General features: G+C 44.2%; 1 protein-coding gene across 9 annotated transcripts in view; it reads right to left on the bottom strand.

The window, feature by feature from the left end:
* The window catches only part of LOC121281896 (U2 snRNP-associated SURP motif-containing protein-like), a 64873-nt gene extending 46425 nt beyond the window's left edge, over nucleotides 1-18448 (bottom strand). For 2 of the 9 annotated variants that reach the window (XM_041195036.1, XM_041195044.1), the window contains exons 1-3: nucleotides 18312-18443; nucleotides 6444-6613; nucleotides 1391-1477 (exon numbers count right to left, since the gene is read on the bottom strand). The gene's annotated coding sequence lies outside the window, so the exon portion shown is untranslated. Of the gene's footprint in view, nucleotides 1-1390; nucleotides 1478-5011; nucleotides 5231-6443; nucleotides 6614-18125; nucleotides 18145-18285 lie in introns of those variants that run through there. The other 7 variants (XM_041195040.1, XM_041195043.1, XM_041195037.1 and 4 more) reach the window with 7 other exon arrangements.
* Nucleotides 18449-25334: the final 6886 nt, after the last annotated feature.

The following is a 25334-nucleotide window of genomic DNA, read 5'->3' as shown; positions in this document are numbered from 1 at the left end:
ATTCATCGTGTATTCCCGTGCCCTGCCCAAGTGCATCAGCTCTCAGTTATTTGGATTAAATTCCATTTGCTATTGATCAGCCCATCTGACCAGCCTGTCTATATCCTCTTATAACCTAAGGTTATCCTCCTCACTATTTGCAACCCCACCAATTTTCATGTCATCCGCAAACTTACTGATCAACCGTCCTATATTCAAGTTTAAATCGTTTATATATACCACAAACAGCAAGGGGCCCAACACCGATCCCTGGGGAACCCTACTGGATACAGGCATCCAGTCACAAAAACACCCCTCGACCATCACCCTCTGCTCCTGCCACTCAGCCAATTCTGGATCGAATTTGTCAAATTACCTTGGGCTCTTACCTTCATTATCAGTCTCCCAGACAGGACCTTATCAAAAGCCTTGCTAAAGTCCAAGTAGACTACGTCAAATGCATTGCCCTCCTTTACACACCTGGTCACCTATTCAAAAAAGTCAACCAAATTGGTCAGACATGACCGCCCCTTAACAAAACCATGCTGACTGTCTTTGATTAATCCCTGTCTCTCCAAGTGTAGATTAATTCTCTCCATCAGAATTGTTTCCAATAGTTTCCCCCATCGCTGAGGTTAGACTGACTGGCCTGTAGTTCCCTAGCTTATCCCTTCCTCTTTTCTTGAATAATGGTACCACATTGGCTGTCCTCCGGTCCTCTGGCACCTCACCTGTGGCCAGGATAGGTACTTTATATCCACCCAAAGTCATCATATACTGCAATCTTCAGTCTTTCATTCCCTGTTAGGCAGGCAGCAATAATAGCTGTGAACTACTACAGATATACTGATAGCCCTCTGAAGGTTGAGATAATCAATCAAAGGCCAGCTCTGGCCAGACTCCAAAGGATTATTTATGAAAAGCCAAGTTTGCAACTTTTCCCCTGGGTATAATCGCAAATGTATTTGTTATTGCACCAGCATGGTCATGAGCAAGTCTCTGGAGACAACAAAAAACAGGTCCTTTTAGATTTAATTTAAAAAAACACCATCTACAGGCTCACGACACCTTCGCAAGGGCAACTAGGGATGAGCAACAAATCTGGCCTTGACAGTGATACACACATGCCATGAAAGAATTAAAAACTGATGGAATGTCCCATGTTATGCCCGTGAACTGCACAAATAAGCTTCACTATACTTTTCTCGTCAAAAAAAAAGGTTTCTTCATTGAACATTGCTGAAATGGAAGAAGCAAAGTAAAAGCTTTACCAATTTTCCTGAGTGGATTTTGGAGTTTGGTGAATTTCTCCTATTTTAAATTAAAAATAAAACCTGACAATAAAATTACAAAAATGATTTTTAAGGGTGTTCTCATGCTGTTGAACAACAAAATGCAATGAGTTCCTCACCTTGGCAGTGTCCTAAAGAAGGCCAATGATTTCAGTCCCAAACACCTCGCATCAGGGAGGATCACTTCGGTAATCCAGGTACACAATCTATTGAATAGCAATAGCAGGAAACTGAAATCAGTGTGCTTGTTCACTCTTATTGCTCAAAATACCCTAGACACAGACCAAGAAATAAATTGCCATACTGCCATAGTATATATTTTATATATTATTTTAAAAACTCAACAGTAAAATGGGTTCAGTGTAGTAATAAGATGTGCTAAATTGTTGCCACTGTCCTTTGGTTGTTAAATGAAAGCTCTACATGATAGTTAAATTGACTTGTTCAAATTTGATCTAGGATCCTATGCCATTGGTGAAGGACAAGCTCTCTTGGCCAATATTACCTCAATCAATGAATTAACTTTGCCTCATGAGTCATCCTTCTGTGCCATAATGACAATTGTTTACAGGACTTTACTGTGCACAGATTGGCTGCCACATTTCACTAAGCAATACCAGCTTCACTTCAAAAAGTAATTCTTATATTCTTTTATGGGATGTAGGCATCACTGGCCAGGCCAGCATTTGTTGCCCATCGCTAATTGCCCTCAACAACGGTGTTGGTGAACCACGTTCTTGAACTGCTGCAGTCCATCTGGTGTAGTTACACCCACAGTACTGTTCGGCAGGGAGTTCTAGGATTTTGACCCAGAGACAGTAAAGGAACAGGAAATATATTTCCAAGTCAGGGTGGTGTGTGGCTTAGAGGAGAACTTGCAGGTGGCGGTGTTCCCTTGCATCTACTGCCCTTGTCTTTCTAAGTGGTAACAGGTCATGTGTTGGGAAGGTGCTGATAAAAGAGCCTTGGTGAGTTTCTACAGTGCATCTTGTAGATGATAAACACTGCTGCCACTGTGTGGCAGTGGTAGAGGGAGCGAATGCTTAAGTTGGTGGATGGGGTGCCACTCAAGCGGCCTTTGTCCTGGATAGTGTCAAGCTTCTTGAGTGATGTTGGGGCCGCACTCACCCAGTCATGTGGAGAGTATTCCATCACACACCTGACCTGTGTCTTGGAGATAGTGGGCAGGCTTTGACAAGACAGGAAGTGTATTGCTCAAAGCTGAATTCTTAGCCTCTGACTTGCTCTTTTAGTCACAGTATTTATAGATATATAAATCAGGTATACCTGGTGCTGCTCCTGGCATGCCCTCCTGCATTCCTTATTGAACCAAGGTTGTCTACTGGTTTGATGGTTACGGCAGAGTGAGGGATATGCTGGGCCATGAGGTTACAGATTGTGCCTGAAAACAATTTTGCTGCAGCCCGGTTTTGGGCTGCTGGATCTATTCTGAATCTATCCCATTTAGCACAGTGGTAGTCCACACAACACACTGGAGAGTATTTTTAGTGTGGAGACAGAACTTTGTTGGTGCCACAAGATATACCTAGGGATGGCGATGGTGGTTTCTGGGGCATTGGCTGTAAGGTATGATTTGGTTTGTATGATTAAATCAGGCTGTTGATTGACCTATTTGTGGGACAACTCTCCCAATTTTGGCACTAGCCCCCTGATGTTAGGAAGAACAAGTCTGCAGGGTCAACAAGGTTGTGTGTGCCACTGTTGGTTCCAATGCCTAGTTCGATACCAGGTGGCCTGTCCAATTCTGTGTGTGAAGTGCTTTGGGGCACTTCTAAGATATTAAGATGCTATTTAAGTATAGGCCTTTTAATTATTTTATATTTTTTCCTCTTGTCCTAGTATATTTATATCTAGATCAATGTCCGGTGTTTCTTAACAGACTCAATAGTAACTTTTAATGGAAATTAGATACCCACTTCAAGAGGAATGACTTACACAGCTACAGGAAAAGAGCAAAGGAGTGGGATTAATTGGATAGCTCTTTCAGAAAGCCAGCACAGGCATAATGGGTTTGTGTTCTATGATTCAAAAACTTTTCAAATAGTGAACAGGCTGTGAGATTAGGCTATGATCAGCATGAAAAACAACTGGTGACCTTGATGTTGGGTTGCTGTCACATACCGGCAGCCCTAAATGAATTTTTACTAAATCATATTTTCAACTGCACAATGTACAAGGGTAAATAATATCAGTGTTTTTTTTTTGACTGTGCTCTTGAAGCTGAAGAATGTTTTTGTTCAGCATATAAATACTTTGCCATTTTGGGTGTTGAATCTCAACTTAAGGCTCCCACTCTGAGGGACAATAGCCTGCCATCTACTCCAATCTTGCATATATGGCAAATCTACATTAGCAAGATTGCTTATCCTCCAAAGATGTGGCTTGCTGAACATGCATTTGATTTGGAAACATAATGATATTAACCAGTTAGCTTTCTCAGCTTATAGAGCTGAGAAAGGAGCACAGCTGAGCATGAATACAACCAGATTGATCATTTCAGTGGGACAGCAATGGAAATTGTAAGCACCTCTAGAAATATAGTCTACAATGTATTATTTATTTGTTCACAGTGTATGGGTGTCCCTGGCTAGGACAACATTTATTGCTTGTCCCTAATTGCCCTTGAGGTGATGGTAGTGAGCCACCTTCTTGAACTGCTGCAGTCCACATGGGTACACCCGCAGTGCTGTTAGGGAGTTCCAGGATTTTGACCTAGTGACAGTGAAGGAACATCAATATTACTCCAAATCAGGATGATGAGTGACCTGGGTTGAACTTGTAGGTTGCGGTGTTCCTATGCATCTGCTACCCTTCTTCTAGGTGATAAGAGGTTGCTGGTGTGGAAGGTGCTAAAAAGGAGCCTTGGTGAGTTGCTGCAGTGCATCTTGTAGATGGTAAACACTGCTGCCACTGTGTATCAGTGATGGAGGGAGTGAAAGTTTAAGGTGGTGAATGCAGTGCCAATCAAGCAGACTGCTCTGTCCTGGATGGTGTTAAGCTTCTTGAGTCTTGTTGGAGCTGTACTCATCCAGGCAAGTGGACAGTATTCTATCACACTCCTGGCTTGTGTCTTATAGATGGTGGACAGGCTTTGGGAAGTCAGGAGGTGAGTTGCCCTCCACAGGATTCCAACCCTCTGACCTGCTCTTGTAGCCACAGCATTCTCTGGCTAGTCCAGTTCAGTTTCTGGTCAGTGGTAACCCCCAGGGTGTTGATAGTGGGGGATTCAGCGATGGTAAAGCTATTGAATGTCATGGGGCGATGGTTAGATTCTCTCTTTTTGGAGATGGTCATTGCATGGCACTTGTGCGGCACAAATGTTAATTTCCACTTACCAGCCCAAGCCTGAATATTGTCCAGGTCTTGCTTCATATGGACATGGACTGCCTCAGTATCTGGCTAGTCGTGAATTGTGCTGAACATTGCATAATCAGCAGCAAACATCTCCATTTCTGACCTTATGATGGTAGGAAGGTCATTAATGAAACAGCTGAAGATGATTGGGCCTAGGATACCATCCTGAGAAACTCCTGCAACGATGTCCTGGGACTGAGGACAACTGACCTCCAACAACTACAATCATCTTCCTTTGTGTTAGGTATGACTCTCAACCAGTGGACAGCTTCCCCCCACCTGCCAAAAATTCCCATTGACTTCAGCTGTTCTTGATGCCACACTCGGTCAAATGCTGCCTTGATATCAATGGTGATCACTCTCACCTCTTGAGTTCAGCTCTTTTGTCCATGTTTAGACAAAGATAAACTTTTGGGCTGGATCTTGCTTCAGTAGGGCATTGGGCAGGGGCGATGTTTCAGACCTTTTCCTGCAATCTGCAGCTCAATATCTTTTAGCACCCCAGCTTGCTGGAAGTGGCACTGCGAGGACAACAGGGCACCCAAGCTTCACCTTGATGAACAGCAAGGCCAACGGTCCATTTCCTTAACATTAGATTTAATTGAGAAATAAACAGATGAATAACTGAGATGCAAGGGAGAATTAGTCAAATTGGGTATAGAAAGAGAAATAAAAAGGGAAAGAAAGATTGGATTAAAAAGTGATACTTAAAATTTAACAGTTTAAAATCTTCAACAATTTACGATCTGAAGGAATGATGCTCCACAGTTTGAATTGTTCATGTTCTGGGTCAGAGAGGTGGCCAACAGTCATGGTCACATCGTTGAAAAGTTACTACACTACAAAACTACTAGACCTAACTTTCTACAGCAAGCTTCATGAGCAATTGATGTGCAAATAGGAAATTCTTTAAAATAATGGCAAGGCTAAGAACAAGATGCTATTTGTGTGAAGCAAACAGCAAAGCAGCATAAATCATCCTAATGAGTTCTGCAGACTTGTAACTCTCACTGCATCTCTTCTTCCCCTGAATTTGCTGCCCTATTTGTACATTAATAACAACATGCACATTTACACACTGTTATTTTTCAGCAAGTGTCACTCTATTATTACTAGTTTCTGATTGACAATAACTGGGGCTACCAAAGCAATAGCCTGTGTTTGCATTAACTTGAAATCAGCTGAGCTTACAGTACTATTTAAAAGCTTACATCAGTAGCTTATAACTTTTGAGTGCGCATTTTCAGTTAGCACCAGTTGAAATTCATTTTAAATAGAAGCAATTAAGGGTTAACGTAAACACAGTCTACATCAGTGATGTAAGATCACATGACAACAGAGTACACAGAGATAGTTCTATGTGAAGCTTGATGCTAAGCCTTATCCTGTACATATTTAGAAGAATGTTTAATAAAAGTTAAAGCTTACCAACAGCCCTTCCTCCAGCAGTTCCTATCACAGAATCACAGTGCAAAACAGGCCCTTCAGCCCATCGAGTCTACACCGACACGTGAGAAACACCTGACCTACCTACCTACCTAATCCCATTTACCAGCACTTGGCCCATAGCCTTGAATGTTATGACGTGTCAAGGGCTCAATCCTAATCAAGGACAACCTAAGCTAAGATTCACAACAGCTATAACAGATGGTGACAGCGGTAAGGACAATGGAAAAAGCACCAAGTAAACAGCCCAGCAGGCAAAACAACTGCAAGGAAAGGACTGTGTGGGAACAAATGCCAACAAAACGCAAAGGCTAGAGAGAAGAAAAACTATTGAGAAAATCTTACCCTTACCAGAATGCTTTTAACAGCTAGAAGGATCAAGCCAAGGAGTGGCAGAATTGGTGTTGTCAGGTGACCGGATACAGAACCGCTTCTGGGCTAGCAAAGAAGCCTGGCAAGGAACAAGAACCCTTCTTTATATCATAGGCAGTAGTGCAGGTAACATGATGGTCAGACAGGGCCTAATTGAAGAAACGGCAACATACAAAGATGTTATAAAACTTTTTGATACATATTTCAGCCTTAGAGAGAACACAATCATAGAAAGGTGAAAATCAATAGGCGTACCCAAAGATTGGGAGGGAGCACAGATTCCTTCATTAATGATTCCTATCAACGAGCTAAGAATGCACTGTTGTGGCAGTCTTAGATGAGGCTCACTCAGATTTTCTACAGTCAAGGAAGAATTTAACACTATACAGGCTGTGTAGTTAACAAGGCAGGTAGAAGTGAGAAAGTAAAATTATGTATTTATTTGAGGCGACAGTGAAATTTTGTGGAGAAAAACAACTGAGAGTGCAGTTTGTAGGACACAGAAGTAGCAGCATACCTACTCAAAAGCAGTGAAAAGGCAAAGAGGGTGCAGGGTGCTCGCTGTGGTGAGAAAAGGCTACATCTGCATGAAGAATGCCTCACCAAAAATGTGGAGTGCCATTCCTCGAACAGGAGAGGACATTTTACAGCTGCATGCCACAGCAAAAAGCCCCTAACACAGAAATTTGAGAAACCAATTAAAGCTGTAACATTCAAGAAACTTTTTTTATATGGGATGTGGGCTGCACTTGTTAGGCCAGCATTTATTGCCCAACCCTAACTGCCCTTGTTCAGTGGGCATTTAAGAGTCAACCACATTGCTGTGGGTCTGGAGTCACATGTAGGCCAGACCAGGTAAGGACGGCAGATTCCTTCCTTAAAGGTTATTAGTGAACCAGGTGGGTTTTTGCGATAATCGGCAATGGTTTCATTGACATTATTAGACTTTTAATTCCAGATTTTTGAGTCCAAATTTCCCCATCTGCTGTGGTGGGATTTGAACCCAGGTCCCCAGAGAATTACCCTGGGTCTCTGAGAGTACCAGTAACAATACCACTATGCCACATCCTCCCCATAATTGAAGATGTAAAAGGCAATGAAGACGTAAAAGACATGGGTGAAATTACAGGATATAATGGGAACTATTGGAGCGCAGACATTGTGGTCAATGCACACAAAACAAACTTGAGATTAGACACTGGAGCAGGGGCTTCAGTTCTTTCAGACACAGAAGTGGATAAAGCAAGACCATCTCCAGCTAACGACCATACAACTCCATGGCCCAGGAGACATTCAACTGAAGGTCAAGTGACAGTTCAGCACAACACTACAGTACAAAGGAAGAGAAATCACAGAAACTTTGTACATGCTCCAGAACCATGAATGTTCACCATTATTTGGCTGGAAAGCTTGCGTAGATGTACAACTCATCTATAAAGTAGACGAATTGGGGAGCCAAGACAAACCAAAAGAATTTAGGACAGAATTTCCCAACTTATTTAGGGCTTCTGGGAAGCTGAAAAAAAGCCTATCACATCACACCAGATGCCAAACCAATGTGCTTGTTCATCCCAAGGAAAGTTCCACACCCACCTTTACAGAAGGTGAAGTAAGAATTGAGTAAATGCTGCATCAGGGAGTAATCTCACCTGTAACGATACCTACAAGTTGGTGTTTAGGCATGGTTCCAATACTGCAACCAAATGGCTCACTGCAAATCCATGTTGACCTCACACAGTTAAACATAGCTGTAGAAAGGGAGGTCCACCCAATAACAGCTGTGGGTGAGAATCTGGAAAAGCTAGCAAAAAGTACCATTTTTACCAGACTAGATGCAAACAGTGGCTTTTGGCAAACTACCTTTGGACCAGGAATCTAAATTATTGACAATATTCATCACACTGCTTGGGAGATATTGCTTCAATCGACTATCCTTTGGTATTATTTCAGCACCAGAGATTTTACAGAGGACAATAATGGGCATTTTACAAGGATTAGAAGGGGTCACCTACCACATGGATGACAACCTGAGCCACAAGTTCACTACATCGGAGCATGATGCTAGAGTGGGAACGATGTTGCAATGCTTGCAAGGAGCAGGACTAACTCATTACAATAAATGTGAGTTCTTGCCACCAACCATTAACTTACTGGGACACGCCATTCTTGCATCAGAGCTAATTCTCAAAAAAGCCAAGGCAAACAAAAATTTTCCACTATCTCGCAATGTCACTTCATGGGAATGGTCAATCAAATAGGAAAATTCTTACCTGTAAAGATGTAAATAAACCACCTTGACAACTGCTTAGGCAATCAACAAATTTCATTCAAAAGGAAAGAGATGCCCATTTCACCAGACACAATGGCTCACTATGATCCAGAACTGCCTATGATAGTTGCCACAGATGCATCATCGACTAGACTAGGAGTAGTACTCTTTCAAATTCAGAGAGACAGCAAACACAGACCAGTGTATTACACATTTCGATCACTGACTGAAATGGAGCAAAGGCGTGCTGTAGTTGAAAAAGAAGCACTGGCAACCACATGGGTTTGTGAGATGTTTGCCAACTATGTTTTAGGTCTAAAGTTTACTTTTGAGACTGACCACAAGCCATTGGTTATAATTTTAAATGCTAAAGAATCAGCAAACATGCCACCAGTCCAGAGATTTCACTTGAGATTGATGAGATTTGATGCAACAACCGAGTATCTCCAAGGAAAACAAGATGTTTTATCACACATTCCTGCTGACAAGCCTGAACAAAAGGACATATATTTTGCTGAAGATGTGGAGTTCTATACCTCATTAGCCACAAAATTTCTAGCTGCAACAACAGAGAAACTAAATGAAATTCGAAAGGCATTATAAGCAAATGAAGAATGTGCTCAAATTCAGAAATATTGCAAAGCATGGCCAAGACACATTCCAAATAATCTTATCCTGATGCAACACTTCGAGCAACGAAGACAAACTGAACAGCGAGTTGGTAGTCTCTGATGATTCACATACCACTCTGCATTCGAGAGAAAACATGGAGAACTTGAATCCTATACATCCTCCGAGAGAGCGAAGAACAAGGTTAGGGTGACTGGTGAAACCACCATAACTGTGAACCAGGGATGAAGGCAGAAACTTCAGGGGGTGATGCAGAATAATGTAAGTAATGTATCTGTTGGAGTGAGGGGCTGAGGGAAGATGTAGTTTAACGGGTTAATGTAAATAGACAGTCAACACCATCAGGGATGTAAGATCACATGACAGTCAGCTGAAATAATTCTAGGTGAAGCCTCGTACTAAGCCTTATCCTGTATACATTTAGAATGTTTAATAAAAGTTGTTTACCAACAGCCTTGCCTCCAGCAGTCTCTATCAATCCTAATCAAGGCCAACTAAGCTAAGACCCAACACCAATAATAACAGAATATTTATTTTCATTTGAAAAATATATTGAGGAATAGCTTAAATGTGGTAACATACTGACTGGAACTACTGTGCTTAATTAAAATTTAAGGAAAATCATCCACTTTGAGGATGTTCACACATTCTTTCCAAGGAGCAATATATAACACATACAGCCATGCTTCATAATTTATTCATTCCCAACCCCATTTGATCCTAAGTCACCTCCATATTCTCTCCATCACAAAGATAGCCAACTTCCATCTCTATAACGCTATGCTCGTCTTAACACATCTGCTGCTGAAACCTCAACCATAGCTTTGTTATCTCTAGATTCCATAATTCCACAGCTCAACTGTTCAGCACCACATCCACTGCCTCTCAACTTTCACTGAGCCAAAATTCTAGTTGCTGTATTTTATCTAGTGCCAGGTTCCACTCGCCCATTATTACTAACCTGGCCATCCTGACCTACATTCACTTCAGGTCCCCCAATTCCTCAAGACTTAACATTCTCATCCAGTTCTGAATTCCTTCATGGCTTCATTATTCCATCCCCAGTCTCTTCCAGTGCTAAAACCGGATATATCAAATTCTTCACCCTTCTAATTTGGGCCTTTTGTGTACTCCCCTTCTCTTTGACCCAGCACTGATGACCACACATACCGTCAACCGTCTAGGTCCCACACTCTCAGTTCCCGAAACTGTGCATCCTTTAACACCCTCCTTAAACCCACTGGTTTGGCAATCTTTTGGATATCATCCTAACATCCTCTTTGGCTTAATGTCCATTTTTTGTATGGGAAATGCCTGAGGCATGTTTCAATTTGTTTACTGCTGATATCCCTATGTCAGTTTTGGGATGTTAGTGGCTTTGTATGTGTGCTAACAAATGTCACATCATTTGGCAGGTTCAATTTGGCATTACCAGACAGTGGTCAGGATCAGCTTTACAGAAACTGCAGTTTGATGCTAAAACAGCAGTTTGATGCTATAAAAATCTTTGCAATCAATATAGACAGTAAGTGACTAAATGCTACAGTTACAAGATTTATTTTTAAAAGTCAAATGCCATACTGTATTAAGACCTTTCCAGCTCACTAACCACATGCCCTTTGCACCTCACCTGTGGCTATTATTCATGCATGAAGCTCAACATTGAGTACAACAAGACTGGTCAATCATGGATGGCATAATAATCAAGCCCAAGCCAGATGGCTCAGGAACAAAACTACTGTACTGCTACTAAGCAGTACAGAACATTCCAACACAATACACTGGGTAGTGAAAAGCAGTGGAAAAACTGAACTTTCCCAATTCCTACTACTAAAGAAGCCAACTACAGCAGCTATACTATAGATCTAATTTGTTAAAAGTAAACCATGTTTGATTGAGTTAATTAAATAAGAGAGAGGGTTGGCGGATAGCGGGGTTAATGTATATATGGACTTTCAAAAGGCATTAGATAAATTATGAAATAATAGTCTTGTGAGCAAAATTGATGCCCCTGTGAAATTGGCTAAGGGACAGAAAGCAGAGAAGCAGCTGTTTTTCAGTCTAGAGGGTAGTATACAGTATTGTCATACATGGGTCAGTGCTGGCATCACTATGCTTTCTGATATATATTAAAGAGCCAGGTTTGGTATAAATCACTGGTCAGGCCCCAACTGCAGTATGTGCAATTCTGGGGACCAGCAAGGATGCCAAGCTCTTAGAGGTTGCTGAAGACCAGAAAGGTACATGGACTTCAGTTACATGGAGAAAGAAAAGTTTGAATTGTTTGCTTTCAAAAAGTTTCAGAGGAGATTTCATACAGGTTTTCAAAATCGTGAACAGTTTTGATAGCGTAAATAAGGAAAAACTTTTCAGGGGCAGAGGGTCAGCAACAAGAGGACACAGATTTAAGGAACTGTCAAAAGAACCAAAGGTGACATGAGGGAAACTATTTACAATCTGGAATACACTGTCTGAAACAGCACAGTCAATAATAACTTGCAAGTGATAAATACTTAGGATTGGGAAAATTTGCAGGGTTACAGGGAAAGGGACTAATTGGATAGTTCTACCAAAGAGCCATTACAGACACAATGTGACAAACAGCCACTTCCAGTGTTGTACCATTTTATGATTCTATACCACTGGAAATTGTGAAAAGAGATCAGTCTAACTCTAGCCTTAAGAGCATAAGAAATAGGAGTAGGTTGTTAAATAAATGCTTCAAGCCTGGTCCACTAGGGCAATCTTCTGGGGAGGTGGTGGCATAGTATATTGTCACTGGGCTAGTAATCCAGAAACCCAGGGTAATGCTTTGGGGACCGAAGTTCGAATCCCACCATGGCAGATGGTGAAATTGAATTAAATTAAAATCTGGAATTAAAATTCTAATGATGACCATGAAACCATTGTCATAAAAACCCATCTGGTTCGCTAATGTCCTCAATAGGCCATCATTAACTGGTCTGGCCAACGTTTGACTCAAGACCCAATGTGGTTGACTCAAATGCCCTCAAGCCACTCAGTTGAATCAAAACGCTAAAAAGTCACGAAGGAATGAAACCAGAGGGACCACCCGGCATCGACATGAGCACCGGTAACGACAGCCCTCCTTACGAACATATGGGGCTTTGTGCCAAAATTGGGAAAGCTGTCGCACAGACTAGTCAAGTAACACCCTGACATAGTCATACTCACGGAATCATAATGTACAGACAACGTACCAGACACCACCATTCCTGGGTATGTCCTGTCCCACCAGCAGAGGTGGTAGCACAGTGGTATACATTTGGGAGTTGCCCTGGGAGTCCTCAACATCAACTCCAGACCCCATGAAGTCCCACGACATCAGGTCAAACATGGGCAAGGAAACTTCCTGCTGATTACCACACAATACCTTCCCTCAGCTGATGAGTCAGTACTCCTTCATATCGAACACACTTGGAGGAAGCACTGAGGGTGGCTAGGGCGCAGAATATATTCTGTGTGGGAGCTTCACTGTCCATCACCAAGAGTGGCTTGGTAGCACCGCTACAGACCAAGCTGGTGTAGTCCTAAAGGACTGGGTCTGTGGCAGGTGGTGAGGGAACCAACAAGAGGGAAAAACATACTTGACCTCATCCTTACCAATCTGCCTGCCGCAGATGCATCTGTCTATGACAGTATCGGTAGGAGTGACCACCACACAGTCCTTGTGGAGATGAAGTCCCGTCTTCACATTGAGGATACCCTCCATCATGTTGTGTGGCACTACCACCGTGCCAAATGGGATAGATTTTAAACAGATCTAGCAACTCAAGACTAGGCATCCACGAGGTGCTGTGGGTCATCAGCGGCAGCAGAATTGTACTCGACCACAATCTGTAATCTCGTGGCCTGGCATGTTCCCCACTTGACCATTACCACCAACCCAAGTTCAATGAAGATTGCAAGAAGGCATGCCAGGAGCAGCACCAGGCATACCTAAAAATGAGGTGTCAATGTAGTGAAGCTACAACACAGGGCTACTTGCCTGCCAAACATCATAAGCAGCAAGTGATAGGCAGAGCTAAGTGATTCCACAACCAACGGATCGGATCAGAACTCTCCAGTCCTGCCACATCCAGTTGTGAATGGTGGGTGGACAATTAAACAACTCACTGGAGGAGGCTCCATAAATATCCCCATCCTCAATGATGGGGGAGCCCAGCACATCAGTGCAAAAGACAAGGCTGAAGCACTTGCTCCAATCTTCAGCCAGAAATGCTAAGGGTAGCACATCTCTGCCTCATCCAGAGATCCCCAGCATCACAGATGCCGGTCTTCAGCCAATTCAATTCACTCTATGTGATATCAAGAAACGGCTGAAGGCACTGACAATATTCCAGCAATAGTACTGAAGACTTGTGCTCCAAGAAGTGCCATGCCCCTAGCTAACAACACTGGCATCTACCCAGCAATGTGGAAATTTGCCCAGTTCTGTTCCGTACACAATAAAGCCAGACAATTCCAATCCAGCCAATTACAGCCCCATCAGTCTACTCTCCATCATCAATAAAGTGATGGAAGGGGTCATCAATAGTGCTATCAAGCAGCACTTGCTTATCAACAAACTGCTCACTGACGCCGAGTTTGGGTTACGCCAGGACCACTCAACTCCTGACCTCATTACAGCCTCGGTTCAAACATGGATAAAGGAGCTGAACTCCAGAGATGAAGTGAGAGTGACTGCCCTTGACACCAAGGCAGCATTTGACTGAGTGTAGCATCAAGGAGCCCTAGCAAAATTGGAATCAATGGGAATCAGGAGGAAAACTCTCCACTGTTTGCAATCATATCTAGCACAAAGGAAGATGGTTGTGGTTGTTGGAAGTCAGTCATCTCAGCTCCAGGACATCTTTGCAGGAGTTCCTCAGGGTAGTATCCGAAGTCCAAACATCTTCAGCTGCTTCACCAATGACCTTCCTTCCATCATAAGGTCAGACGGTCGCACAATGTTCAGCAACATTCGCAACTCCTCAGAAAATGAGACAGTCCATGTCCAAATGCAGCAAGACCTGGACAACTCTCCAACAAGAGAGAATCTAACCATCGTCGCATGACATTCAATGGCATTACCATCACTGAATCCCCACTATCAATAGCCTGGAGGTTACCATTGACCAGAAACTGAACTGGACAACCATATAAATACTGTGGTTACAAGAGCAGGTCAGAGCCTAGGAATCCTGCAGTGAGTAACTCACCTCCTGACTCCCCAAAGCCTGTCCACCATCTACAAAGCATAGGTGATGAAATACTCTCCCCTAGCCTGGATGAGTGCAGCTCCAATAACACTGAAGAAGCTTGACACCATCCAGGACAAAGCAGCCCGCCTGACAAACATTCACTCCCTCCACCAACAACACACAGTAGCAGCAGTGTGTACCATCTACAAGATGCACTGCAGAAACTCTCCAAGACTTCTTCGACAGCACCTCCCAAACCCATTCCCACCACCATCTAGAAGGGCAAGGGTAGTAGATACATGAGAACACCACCACCTGGGAGTTCCCCTCCAAGTCTCTCACCATCCTGACTTGGAAATATATCGCCGTTCCTTCACTGTCACTGGGTCAAAATCCTGGCACTCCCTCCCTAACAGCACTGTGGGTGTACCTACGCCATATGGACTGCAGTGGTTCAAGAAGGCAGCTCACCACCACCTTCTCTAGGGCAACTGGAGATGGGCAATAAATACTGGCCTAGCCAGCGAAGCCCACATCCCTTAACTGAATAAAAACTCCACTTTCCCACCTGCTCCCCATGTCCCTCGATTACCTCTAACCCCAAAATAACCTATCAATCGCAGTCTTGAATATACTCAATGACTGACCTTCCACAACCCTCCAGTGTAGAGGTTCACGACTCGAAAAGAAATTTCTTCTCTTCTCAATCCTAAATGGCCAACTCCCAACCTAAGACAATGCTCCCTAATTCTCAGAATCTTGTATAGTTTGTTAAGGTCACCTCCCTTTCTTATAAATCTCAGAGTACAGAACCATTCTACTCAATGTTTCCTCATAGAACAGATTTCTCACCCATTGAGTGAACCTTTGTTTCACCCCCTCCAAGGTTTTGATAGAAGGGATAAAGAGAATGTTGCCCCTAGGGGGAAAGAGCATAAACAGAGACCATCAATATAGGACAGTCACCTAGAAATCAAATAGGGAATTCAGAAGAAAGGTCCAGACCTAAAAGGTGGCGAGAATGTGGAACTCGCTACCACAGGGACTGGTTGAAGGGAATGGTATCAAAGCATTTAAGGGGAAGCTAGACAAGCGTATGAGGGAGAAGGGAATAGAGAGTTACGCAGAAAGTTTTAGATAAGGAAAGATGAGAGGAGGCTCGGGTGGCATATAAACATCAGTGTGAACTGGTTTCACTCAACTCATTCCTGGCATGAAGGGCTTATCTTATGAAGAAAGGTTGACCAGATCGGCGCATACCCAGTAGAGTTTACAAGAATGAGAGGTGATCTTATTGAAACATAGAAGATCCTGAGGGGAATTGATAGGGTGGATACCAGGAGGATGTTTCCTCAGGTGGAAGAGTATGAACAATGGGACTCTCTTTTAAGATGCAGATGAGAAGAATCTTTTTCTTTCAGAGTCTTTAGTCTGTGGAATTCTCTTCCCCAGAAAGCAGTAGAGGCTGGGTCACTGAACGTACTCAAGGCTGAGTTAGCTAGATTTCTGATAGACAAAGGAGTCAAGATTATGGTGGGCAAACGGGAAGGTGAAATTGAGACCACAACCAGGTCAGCCACAATCTTATTGAATGATGGAGCAGTTTTGAAGGGCCAAATGGCCTTCTCTTGCTTCTAAGTCTTACATTCCCACGTTCTGGCTCTTGAACTCCAACTCCTTTGCAATAAAGGCCAACATTCCATTTACCTTTCTAATTATTTGCTGTACCTGCATGTTAACATTCTGTTTTGTGTACAAGAACACCTAAATCTCTGAACATTTAATAGTTTTTCGTCATTTAAAAAAAACTCTGCCTTTCTACTCTTCCTAATGAAGTGAATAACCTAATTTTTCCCCACATTATACTCTGTCACCTACTTGCCCACTGACTTAGCATGTTTATAGTACACCTACCGAATCATCAGAAAACTTGATTGCATTACACTTGTTCCCTTCCTCTCAGTTATTAACTGAGATTGTAAACAGCAGAAGCCTAAGTGCTGTTCCTTGTGATACCCGCACTTGTAAAAGTCTACCAACTTGAAAATGACCCTTTTATTCTTATTCTCTGTTTCTATTCTTTAGCTGTCTAAAACAGGCTGGGAAAATAGATTAAGGGGAAGTCAGTGGATGAGCACTGGCAGACATTTAAGCAGATATTTCATAATGTTCAGCAAAAATTTATCCCAGACAAAAAGGAGGACTTGATGAGAAGGATGAACTACCCCTGGTCAACAAAGATGTTCAAGGAGAGTATCTAATCAAAAACTAAGGCATATAAAGCGATGAAAACTAGAGGCAGGCCAGGGGATTGGGAATTTTTTTTTAGGAACCAGCAGTGGGTTACTAAAAAACTAAAAAAGGGGGAAAAATTTATGAAAGTAAATTGGCAAGAAATATAAAAACAAACAGCAAGAGCTTCTATGGGTATATAAAAAGAGAGTGGCTAAAGTGAGCAGGACCCTTGGAGGATGCGAATGGAGAATTGATAACAGGGAACAGGGAAATGGTAGATAATTTAAACCAATATTTTCCATCGGTCTTTACAGTGAAGGACACTATAAACACCCCACAGCTATCAGATAAGCAAAGAGCTAATGGAGGAAATATCTTGTAACAGTCTCTGTCACGAGAGACAAAGTATTTGACAAACTAATGGGACTAAAGGCAGACAAGTCGCCAGGACCTGATGGCCTTACATCCAAGGGTATTTAAAGCAGCTGCAGAGATAGTGGAGGCATTGGTTGAAATATTCCAGAACTCACTGGATTGAGGGAAGCTCCAGAGAATTGGAAAACCGCTAATGTGATGCTCCAGTTCAAGAAGGGAGGGAGACAAAAAGCAGGCAACTGTACGCCAGTTAGCCTAACATCTGTCTTGCGATGGTGTGTCAGCACAAGTGGTGGCGATAGGGGCTCAGTGGGAGCAGGGGTGACGGGGGATCAGCGGGGGCAACGGGGGGGGTCAGAGGGAGAGGGGGCAAGGGGAGTGTCAGAGGGAGAGGGGGGCCAGGGGGAGTCAGAGGGGGTGAGGGGGGATCAGCAGGAGGGGGGGAGCGAGGGGGGATCAGTGGGAGGGGTTGCGAGGGGGGATCAGCAGGAGGGGATCAGCGGGAGGGGGGCGAGGGGGGATCAGCAAGAGGGGGGGCGAGGGGCGATCAGCGGGAGGGGGGGGCGAGGGGCGATCAGCAGGAGGGGGACGAGGGGGGTTAGTGGGAGGGGGGTCAGCAGAAGGGCCGAGAGTGGTCAGCGGGAGGGTGGGGGTGAGGGGGAGCCTGCAGGAGGGAGGGGGGTCCTGCGGGAAGGGGGGAGGGCCAGTGGGTGGGGGGCGTGGGGGAGGGGGAGGTCAATGGTTGAGGGGGAGGTCAGTGGGTGGGGGGGCGAGGGGTGTCAGTGGGGGGTCTGTGGGAGGGGGGCGAAGGAGGAGAGAGCGAATGGGGGGGTGCGCCGGGGGTGGTGGGGGGGGGGGGGGCGGGTGCGCCGGGAGTGGAGGGGAGAAGGGTTGTTATTGAGTCAGTAGTTTTCTTGACTGTTTCCTCCAGGGTTCCCGATCGCCCACCTGCCGCCCAGGCGCTCGCAGTGGCGGCGCGGCCCGGCCTCGGCACACAGGCCTCCGGGGAGTCCGAATGGTATCCGCTCACTTTTCCTGCGTCAGGAAACGCTCAGGCACGGTTCCAGGCCTGAGCGGCAACCGATCCTAGCCCGGCTGGGCCACTCACCCCCACTGCACCACACAGGGCCTCACCGTTCCTCGGTCTCCAAGAAGCCGCTGAGAAGTCTCTGGGTAAATGCCGATGGCGGTGCTGCTCCCGCTCGGGCCTCAGGATCCGACTACCCAGCCGCGCGCTGGGCCGCCTCACTGCGCCTGCGCCTCCCCCGCCGCCAGCGCGCATGCGCAGCCACCTTTTGCTTACGCCATCTTGCAGCTTGACAAGTCGGACAGCTAAGTCCAGGCGTTGTGTGTCGTTTTGGTTGGATTGATGCAAAAATTTGGTGAGCATTCTCATCCGGGTGACCGCAGTCACGTAATGGCTAAATCCATCTGGGGAGGAGGTGTGATGTATTTGTACGGAGAGTACTGATCCTTTTGAGTGTAGACCACTATTTTTGAGGGAAGTCAAAAGTTGGAGGCTCTACTGTTGGATCATTCACATCATCGCTGTGGGCAATACTGGTATTGTAGTATGAGGGAAAACTAAAACAAAAGTACCTGGAAAAACTCAGCAGGTCTGGCAGCATCTGTGGAGAGGAGCACAGTTAACGTTTCGAGTCTGAATGACCCTTCAACCGAACTTTTTGCTTTTATCTTGCAGTATGAAGGTATCTGCCATAGCAAGGGTTAATGTGTAACTCGGAAACAGTGCTGCCCACAGTGTGATGTAAAGAGACACATGATCTGAGAGGAGGGTCAGTTATCAACTAGATAGAGACCTGCATGATAGCCAGCATGGAGTTAGCTCATAGCTTGGGCTATACCCTGTATATATGTACATAGTTACTTGTAATCAGTAAACACTTAATGTTCAATCATACAAGACTCAGAACCTCTTTGTGTGACCTACTGAACACACAACATGGTGGCAGCTAATGGAAAAACCCAGAACCTCAGCGAAGCTGGAGCAGAAATTCAGAAGCTGGAACATTAAAGGAGTAGCACTCTGATCTGACCGAAAGCACCTGAAGTAAAGCCACAGGAGGATCACCTCAGAGAAGCTCCATTGCAAAATTGAAAGCAGAAAGGCAGAAGAAAAAAACTCCACTCTGCAGCTGAGGAAGCCACAAGATCTTGTGAAGGTCCATTGTGAATGCCTACAGAGTGCAGAGTCAAAGGACCTAGCAGCAGTGAGCAAAAACTTCTGTCTAAGCCAGGATTAATTTAAAATGCTTCAGAGTTGTATAAAAGTCAGATCAGCCAGGAAGAGACCCAACCATGCTCTTTGGGTAAGGTAAGGGATCTCAGATTCTCTTTTTGGAATGCAGACATCTCACTAAACAGTTACCTCACCAACTTCAAATTGGACACAGAAGTTACAGTCCTCTTGGAAAAAGAACCGTAGCTAAGAGACTTCTGGCTACAAATAACAGGCACACACACCACTCTTCAGGCCTGGAGGAATCTGATTTTCGGTCATAAGCATGATCCTTGGATCACTAAGGTATGGCGATAAGCAGATATTTGAAGTCATCAACCAAGACCAATCTTTTTCTCTCGAGCAGAGATGCCTGTGTTGCCCTTAATCTTCTTAAAATGGCAGAAGATGTCAAGACAACTACACGGAACTGCAAGTTCCCGAGAGGCCCACCAGTAAAGAGACTCTTGACCTGGACTTCAGCTCTGAGATGTCTCCAATTTTCACAGAACCAGTTTGTCCAATTTTTGCAGGCATCAGAAGCTCTTCTTTGGTCAGACCAACCAAACCTTCAGATAATTACCACTGTTTCTTGAGTGGAAGACAGACAGGAAAATGACCAGCAACGGAAGAATGAGCCCTAACCCCAAGTTCCAATGGTTGCAGTCACAATACTTGTCAACACCACGACACAGACACTGCAGCCTCCAGCCAACATGCAAAGCTAAAAAAACAATGCAGGAGCAAGGAGCTAGTGACCATCAACTCGGCAGAGCACATCTCATTGAGGTACAGAGACACGAGGAAGAACAAAGTGTCGCGATAAAATCCAAACTGCAAGGTGAGCCCACTGATGAGGGGCATTCAAACAAGAGGGAAAGACACCTTCAACTGCCTCAAAGATCACAGCGGACCACATGGAAAAACTGTGTTCGTACCACGAATGAACAGAGTGAACACTCTGTGGAAAGAACAGTACAAGTATTGGTCCCCAAGCAGTGCAGGTAGGGAGTTGACAAAGAGAAGTTCAATTCCACAGTGCAGAAGAAGCGTGTCAGAAGAATACAACCTAGTGCTAGAAACACAGACTACAATTTAAACTCCAAATCAACAAATGTTGCCCAAGTCAACCGAGCCTACCACTCCTCCGAATGTAACCAGATTGAGATCTGGAAGAATCATCAAGCCTCCAAACCATCTGAATTTATAAAGTCAGAGACATGAAGGAGAGAGAAGGGGTAGCACAATTGTAATGTAAATATGTTGGGTAAAGACTTGGGGGTGTAGTATAAAGTTATCTGACATAGCAAAAGTTAATATAGGATTGGGAAATAGTACCATCTACAGTGTGATATAAAGAGACACATAATCTAAGATTAGGATCAGTTGTGGCCTGGTCAGAGACCTCTGTACAAGCAAGCATGGAGTTAGCGCATAGTTTGGGCTATACCCTGTATATATGTACATAGTTATGTGTTATCAATAAACACTTAATGTTCAACCATACAAAACTCAAAACCTCTGCAAGACCCACCAAACATGCTATAACTATCAGCCCAGAGGTTGTGGCATTTGTCCTTTTTGTCAAAATCCACATCACTCAAAGCATTGGCGCAGTTGAGGAAAGGTTTGCATGGTTTGAGTCATATACTCAGTAGGTTCTGGAGGTCTTCATGGATGAGCAGTTCTGAGTTGGCTTCAATGTGGTCAAACTCTTTCATTCTTTGAATAATGCCACATCATCCAAAAAGGTATTCTGGAACTCAGAAAATGCTATCATCAATAATGTAGCACTCAGTACTGCGCTGAGTCATCAACCTGCATTATGTGCTCAAACTTCTGAAGTGGGATTGAAAGTACACTAATTTCAGATTGGCGAATCATTCATATATGTTTCAAAACTTATTTTTATTTAAAGAAAAGTGGAAAAATATTGAACATTTGTCAGTCATTGGTAGTAGCACTTTTGTCTTTCAGTCAAAAGATCGCAAATTCCAGCTTTGCTCCAGAGTCCTGAACCCGTAATCCAGACTGACAATTAAAGCCTAGAATTTCCTGTCTTGTTTTGGAATAACTATAGTGTAAGAGTAGCAATGCATAATTTTTCACAAGAAAGTACACAATTGATTTATGCAAATTTTGCACCGATACATTGTGCGAACTTGCTCCATTGGTTTCACCGCTTCTAACACTACCACTGAAACTCTCCGAACCCTCGCTTGCATTGCTCTAATTTTTATGTAAAAGACTGGTTCTTACAAGTTTCCTGTATTTAGTTAATAATGCGATGGATGCCTCGACCTACACTCATATTTCCTGATATTAGCATAACAGATTTCTGTAGCGATTTTCTTTGCAATTTTACTTCTATTACTTACTGAGACTGGCACTATATGTAACCAAAGTGCTCTCAGTTAGTGTCAACTTAGATGTCGCTTCCGGGCATGTGATCCAGAAAAGTTGAGGCTTTTAGTCTCACATTGCATAATCAGAGATGCTGGAATTAATGTGAGTTTTTTTTTTATTATTCATTCACGGGATGTGAGCTTCACTGGCCGGGCCAGCATTTATTGCCGGTCCCTAGTTGCCCTTGAGAAGGTGGTGGTGAGCTGCCGTTTTGAGCCACTGCAGTCCATTTGCTGGAGGTACACCCACAGTGCTGTTAGGGAGGGAGTTCCAGGATTTTGACCCAACGGCAATGAAGGAACAGCGATATATTTCCAAGTCAGGATGGTGAGTAACTTGGAGGGGAACTTCCAGGTGGTGGTGTTCCCATCTATCTGCTGCCCTTGTCCTTCTAGATGGTCATGGTTGTGGGTTTGGAAGGTGCTGTTGAAGGAGTCTTGGTGAATTCCTGTGTTGCACCTTGTAAATGGTACACACTGCTGCTCCTGTGCATCAGTGGTGGTAGTGAATATTTGTGGATGTGATGCCAATCAATCGGGCTGCTTTGTCCTGGATGATGTCAAGCTTCTTGAGTGTAGTGGGAGATGCACTCATCCAGGCAAGTGTGGAGTATTCCATCATACTCCTGACTTATGCCTTGTAGATGGTGGACAGGCTTTTGGGAGTCAGGTGGTGAGCTATTCGTTGCACGATTTTAGCCTCCGACCTGCTCTTGTAGCCACAGCATTTATATGGCTATTCCAGTTCAGTTCCTGGTCAATGGCAACCCCCAGGATGTTGATAGTGGGGTATTCAGTGATGAGAATGCCAGTTGAACATCAAAGGGTAATGGTTGGATTCTCTCTTGTTGGACATGGTCATTGCCTGACACTTGTGTGGCTCAAATGTTACTTGCCAGTTGTCAGCCCAAGCCTGGATATTGTCCAGGTCTTGCTGCATTTGCACATGGACTGCTTCAGTATCTGAGGAGTCAAGAATGGTGCTGAACGTTGTGCAATCATCAGCAAACATTCCCACTTCTGACCTTATGGAAGAAAGGGCATTGATGAAACAGCTGAAGATGGTTGGGCTGAAGACACAACCCTGAGGAACTCCTACAGTGACGTCCTGGAGCTGAGATTACTGACCTCCAACAACGACATCCATCTTCCTTTGTGCTAGGTATGACTCCAACCAGTGGAGAGTTTTCACCTGATTTCCATTGGCTCCAGTTTTGCTAGGGCTCCTTGATGCCACACTCGGTCAAATGCTGCCTTAGTGTCAAGGGCAGTCACTCTCATCACACCTTGGGAGTTCAGCTCTTTTGTCCATGTTTGAACCAAGGCTATAATGAGGTCAGGAGCTGAGTGGCCCTGGCGGAAACAACCTGGGCATCAATGAGCAGGTTATTGCTAAGCAAGTGCCACTTGATAGCACTGTTGATGACCCATTCCATTACTTTACTGATGATCGAGAGTAGACTGATGGGGTGGTAATTGGCTGGGGTGGATTTATCCTGCTTTTTGTGTACAGGACATACCTGGGCAATTTTCCACATAGCCAGATAGATGCCAGTTTTGTAGCTGTACTGGAACAGCTTGGCTAGGGGCATGGCAAGTTCTGGAGCACAAGTCTTCAGTACAATTGCTGGAATATTGTCAGGGTCCAGAGCCTTTGCAGTATCCAGTGCCTTCAGCCATTTCTTGATATCACGTGGAGTGAATCAAATTGGCTGAAGACTGGCATCTGCGATTCTAGGGACCTCTCGAGTAGGCTGAGATGGATCGTCCTTGGCACTCTGGCAGAAGATTGTAGCAAATGCTTCAGCCTTATCTTTTGTACTGATGTTTTGGGCTCCTCCATCATTAAGGTTGGGAATATTTGTGGAGCCTCTTCCTCCAGTGAGTTGTTTAATTGTCCACCACCATTCACAAATGGATGCGGCAGGACTGCAGAACTTAGATTTCATCCATTGGTTGTGGAATCGCTTAGCGCTGTCTATCACTTACTGCTTATGCCGTTTGGCATGCAAATAGTCCTGTGTTTTAGCTTCACCAGTTTGAAGAATGGGGGATACGCCGGGCTATGAGGTTACAGATTGTGTTTGAGTATAATTGTGCTGCAGCTGATGGGCCACAGGGCCTCATGGATGCCCAGTCTTGAGTTGCTAGATCTGGTCGAAATCTATCCCATTTAGCATGGTGGAGGGTATCCTCAATGTGAGGCCAGGACTTCATCTCCACAAGGACTGTGTGGTGGTCACTCCTACCAATACTGCCATGGACAGTCTGTGGCAGGTAAGTTGGTGAGGATGAGGTCAAGTATGTTTTTCCCTCTTGTTGGTTCCCTCACCACCTGCTGCAGACCCAGTCTAGCAGCTATGTCCTTTAGGGCTCGGCCAGCTGGGTCAGTAGTGGTGCTACCAAGCCGCTCCTGGTGGATATTGAATTCCCCCACCCAGAGTACATTCTGCACCCTTGCCACCCTCAGAGCTTCCACTAAGTGGTGTTCAACATTGAGCAGCACTGATTCATTAGCTGAGGGAGGGCAGTATGTTGTAATCAGCAGGAGGTTTCCTTGCTCATGTTTGGCCAGATTTCATGGGGTCCAGACTTGATGTTGAGGACTCCCAGGGCAACTCCCTCCCATCTGTATACCACTGTGCCGCCTGCCGATAGGACAGGACATACCCAGGGATGGTGATGGTGGTGTCTGCAAGGTATCATTCCGTGAGAATGACTATGTCAGGGCAATTACAAGGGTACGAAGCTAGCGTTAGCTAAAGTGGACTGTGAAAATAGGTTAAAATGTAAGACAGTGAAGTAGTTGCAAACACAAAGCAAACTAGTGCAGTTTTGGAACTCAGTGTATACCTGGGAGTATGGTGAGTAGGGGAGTTTAAAGCATTAATTTTGTTCTTGAAAAATGTATCTTTCTTTCTTCCAGCCTTAGCCATGGTAAACACACTCTGCTGAGAGAGCTGAATAGTTAATTAGCTAACTGGTTGAATCTGATTTCTCTAGCTTCAGTTAAGTTTACAATAAATTTAGGGTTCTTTAGTGCAGCTAATGCAAACAAGTGCAGCTTTGGAACTGAGTGCATACCTGGAAGTTTGGTAAATGGGAGAGTTCGGTGAGGAGGGGAAGGAAGTATTCCTTTTGTTTTTTCTACTTTTTTCACCCTGTGGAATGGGTTCTTACTCTACTACAGGGAAAGGATCTAGCTGTTTGAGTGTATCTGGTAAGCATTTAAGGTCTTTTCCAGTCCCTAAGTTTAAAATTGTATACAAACTGCTGGTTATAGTAAATAAAACGTATGAAAAAGGAAAATAAATAAGTGAATAATATAATTAAGTAATTAATTAAAACATATTGAAACGGCAGGACAGATAATGTGTCAAGGCTGCAGCACGTGGGAGCTCCTGGAAGCCAGTGTGATGCAGAGCAAATATGTCTGCAGTAAGTGTTTGCAGCTTGAGGAGCGTCAGCACAGAGTCATTGAGCTGCAGGCTGAGCTGCAGACATTGCAACACA

This window comes from Carcharodon carcharias, chromosome 9 (genome assembly GCF_017639515.1).
Source record: "Carcharodon carcharias isolate sCarCar2 chromosome 9, sCarCar2.pri, whole genome shotgun sequence".
NCBI classification, from domain to species: Eukaryota; Metazoa; Chordata; class Chondrichthyes; order Lamniformes; family Lamnidae; genus Carcharodon; species Carcharodon carcharias.
The sequence above is the reverse complement of the archived record's forward strand: the minus strand, read 5'-3'. Positions and strand labels throughout refer to the sequence as shown.